The sequence below is a fragment of the Labrus mixtus genome, chromosome 6 (assembly GCF_963584025.1).
Source record: "Labrus mixtus chromosome 6, fLabMix1.1, whole genome shotgun sequence".
Lineage (NCBI taxonomy): Eukaryota > Metazoa > Chordata > Actinopteri > Labriformes > Labridae > Labrus > Labrus mixtus.
In genome coordinates, this window is record NC_083617.1 from 13,036,346 (window position 1) to 13,040,751 (window position 4,406).

Here is a 4,406-nt window from a genome sequence, read left to right on the forward strand (position 1 = left end):
TTCCAGGTTTAGTCTGATTTAATGGTTGTGTTAACTGAGGCATTGTATCCAGACTTGATAGCAGTCCTTGACAGCAGGAACCTTTGGAGCAATGTGTCCAATAAAACAAGAAACATTGAGCACACTGAAGAGATTTATTTCAAAGCAATAAACCTGAAAAAAAGAAAAACAACTAAAGGCAACAGGGGGAAAAAATCCTCCTTCTTCTTTTTAAACCAGTTGGGCAATTAATGTCATTTTCTGCTTCAACACATCTCAAAGTAAATGTGTTAGTTGTGTTTCTTCCATGCTCGTTGTTTACTTAATTCCAGTTCTTCTTCACACTTTGAAAAAGATGAAAATGAGTAATGTCTTCTTCTCAACTCTGAGCAACGAGATGGCTCTAAACTGGAAATCAACCCATCCTTCTTTGTAACACCTTTAAATCACTTTGCCTCTCCATTGATGGTTCCCTCCCTCCTCCTCAAGATCATACTTCAACTTCCACAGCTGCTGCATGACTTGGGAACATGTTCTTGTACACAAGGTAACACACTATACTGGGTCCAGAGGCTGGGCTGGCTCTGACAACCTTCTTGACACATTGAAAGGCTTTCAGCTGGGTTCTTTAATGTCAAAGTCATTGGATATTCCCCAACTGATTAGGGCTTTTTGATCTTATAAGCATCTCTCCAATGCTGCATCATATCATTGGTATATTGACCATGCTTGTCTATATCCTCGATGGAACATACAAGCTGGCTGTCGTTCATCTGGTCCAAAACAAAGTATTTGTGATAGGAAGGCTGTCAGTATCCCGGTCCTCTTTTTTTGATTCACTTGTTGTTTCCTACCCCTCTTTAAGGGTAATATCCTCTAGTTCATCTAGTGTCAGGCTTTCCTCCATTCAGCCTCTTAGTATAAGGGACATATAAAGCAAAGAAAATAAATGTATAACAAGAAATGTGTCTGTGCTACCTTATATGCTTGACATCCATTACTGATCCTTTAATCCTCTCTCTCTTTGTTGTAAGACGTATTCAAACCAACAACAAAAGCCATCACCTCGACTCTCACATACAGTAATAATTACCAAATCTATAGTTAGTGCTATTCCTATAATGAGTTCTGAGGCATGCATCACAAGGATATGTGAACAGCTGGACAGTAAAGTGGCAGCGCACATGGTCATTTTGTTTAGAGAGAGATGAAAAATGAGGCCCATTTCAAAGCTGCATGGTAAATGCAGAGCTGTTTTTTGAAACACAGCAGCAGCAGAATAAAAAGAAAACCTCCTGTCATGTTAAGAAAACCCTCCATGATAGCATGGTGGTTAGATTCTGTGAAAGAGCAATTTTCACTGAGATAGGATCCCTACCAGGTAACTACAAGAAGTTTTGAATGCAGCCTGGTTAAATGACCGCCTTTAAACATAACTGTCTTCTTTGTGTGTTCCAAAGAAGAAGCAGAAGTGTTGAGGATCGTTAAGGGAAATGTATTTTAAAGGAAGTGAAATTATTTTCCCAGTTCATAGTTATACAAAATAAACGTTTCCTCAACATGCCCAATGGTGTCGAAATTCCCCATCCCCAAGAGTAGAGATTAGTAGTCCAGGTGTGAGAAGTCCGTAAGTCCGAGATGAACAGGCTGAGCGCTCTACCTGGTGATCTTATCATGCGTTCCAACGCCTCCAGGAGTACCTTTGTTTTGTTGCTAATACCAGGCGATAACAACACCGTACATGCTAGTTTGCGGGTGAAAGTCCCATGACAACATGTCTACAGATAGACCTTGCATAATACTATCCATTTGATTACCCTAAAATAACTAAGTTGACAATAAACACTTTGGTGTACAGCCTAAACTTTACTGTTGATGCCTAAGCAGCCAAGATTGTTTTTAGCTCGGGCTACTGAAGTTCCTCTGAGTTTCCGACTTCCGTGATCAAATGGAATGCGCCATTATATTGGCTGCCCCTCATTTGTGAATAGTTTGCAGTTCCTAAATGACGGCATGTTACATTTCTGTAATTATAAAGCTGTAATAAAATTAGAGAATGAAATACAGGCCGTGGTGAAGGTTGCAATTGAACTTGGTCGGTGAAGGACTCAACTTTGATAAAGAGGATGAGTGCTCTACCGACTGAGTTAAAGACCGACTCTTTGTTGGTGTCCATAGTCTGCTGATTTTCTTTTTTATTACAGCATTAGAAAAATAATTACAGCACTGAATAAATTAACCCACTGATGCCATCACATAAAAAGTTAAGAAATTGCATTTGGTGTTCCGATTTCTCCTGAGCATGACATCAATTTCTTTACAAAAGAATTTATATAACCAGCTGCCTTTCTCCTTCTTTCTTCCTCTCCCTATCTGTACCTGGCTGATCGTCAGTCTCTTTTATGAAAGTGATCAAACAAATGAACAGAAATCCCATATGGCTGTCTGAGCCTGGCTAGATAAATCTCACGAACACAATGGCCACAGGGAGAAGATAAATACCCAGACTCTTCTCTACGCAGGAACAGTTTGAGGGTCTGCAGGTTAAGCAATGATTGAAGGGACACATTCCTCTTTTCTAGCCTTTGGGGTGGCATTAAAAGGTTTAAGTTTTTTTTTTTTTTATCACAGTTTCAAATAGCTTCACTGCCAGCGAGACGTCACAAAGCGAGTAAAGGCGTAGTAATAGTTGGGGGAAAAAAGGACAAGTAAATGTAAGTTTTCGAGCCAAGATTAATGAGTGATAAAGATAAAACGCTGGCTTATTTGCAGTATTGCACCTTTGCACAACTAACCTTGCTTACCACACTAACCCACTAACCCCCCCCCCCCCCACACACACACACACACACACACACACACACACACACACATGCAGAGTTGGGTTTTTACTTCCATGGTCATCCCTGGAACTCACACTTAATACGTTTTGTTCATCAGACACCACCGTCTAGCTCCTCTGCCAGAGATCTCACTGATGCATGTTTGAGAGGCACAATGAAGCAGAGTCGTGCTTAGGCTGCTCTTGACCTTTTCACATGCCAATCGGTGCAGCACTCCTCAGCTCACAAAGAAAACAGGAGTTGATCCAAGCCACTTCGGATCTGATGAGCCACCACAGAACATACACATGTTTCGCTTCTCTCTGTTGAACCTCGTTCAATATAATATGTGGATGCATAAAGACGAAGGTAAATGAAATGAATACACACGTTTTCATGTACAAATCAGCCTGAATAAATGATTCAACGAGCACCAGTACAGGAGATGAGCTGTTACTTGATGATGCAAATTTGAACAAAGATTTTCATTGCTGTGTGTGTGTGTGTGTGTGTGTGTGTGTGTGTGTGTGTGTGGACACGTGTTTATGTTTGAGGTTGAGTGTGTGTGGGGAAGTGACAGATTGGGAGAGCAGAGTTTTGGTGCCCCCCTGTGTTAACGGCAGGAAAATATACAGACATTTGAGCAGCCATCACACCACTGAGGCTCACCGGAGATGTTTCATGCTCATGACTGACTGAAACAATCTCTAAAAAGAATAAAAGTATCGATTTAAAGTTTCACCAATAATGTCTTGTCTTTTCAATATATCTTGAAAATGTGGTTTCAAATCAACATATGGCACATGTGACTGGTTAGGCTTCAAGTAAAGCATAATAAAGACAGGGAAAGATAGTCCTCTTCACCTTTGGCTTACAAAGAGAAATTAACCAATTGCAATTAGTCATCATTTGGGGCATTTTGGTTTCAAATATACATTTAGTTTTTGCTGCATCTTAAAGCCTCCATGTACTGTCGCTTCACTTAAGACAAAATGCTCATTTGGAAATTGGCAGGAAAATGTTTTATAACCAGCTGTCTCCTCAGCGTATTTGTTTCCCTTTTGGACATTTCCCTTGCTCTTAACACAGGCCAAGTGTCAAACTGAGACTTGTGAAGTGATTATCACCCCAGTGAAAATGATATCATACTGCCGGTGTAACTGTCATGGAGCAAATCATTTCAGTTGAAGTGAGATTTTTCTGCTCATGAAAGGGAAAGGAGAATACGATTATATCGTAAGCAAGACTATGAAACATACAGGTTGATTTACGTTTAGATTTATTATGAGGGAGAGATGTAATACACCAAGACTCAGCTAATACTTTCTGTTTTCTCTGGTATAAATAGTGGCCATCAAGGCTGCATCACAAGCCCGCGGTGATCCTCTTCCTCTTCCTTTTTGATTATTGTGATTTGCTGCATTTAGTTGAATAAATTAATAATATCCAGAATGTTCATGTGAATATCCTGTGTTCTGAAGCGTAGATGTCATTTGACGCTGTGTTCATTATAGACTCTGTATGTTGAGCCTCAGCAGTGTCATCTTCTCGCCGACTGCAGCCACAGAGCACCGGTGGCAGCGCGCCTGCGCAGTGCATCCAGGG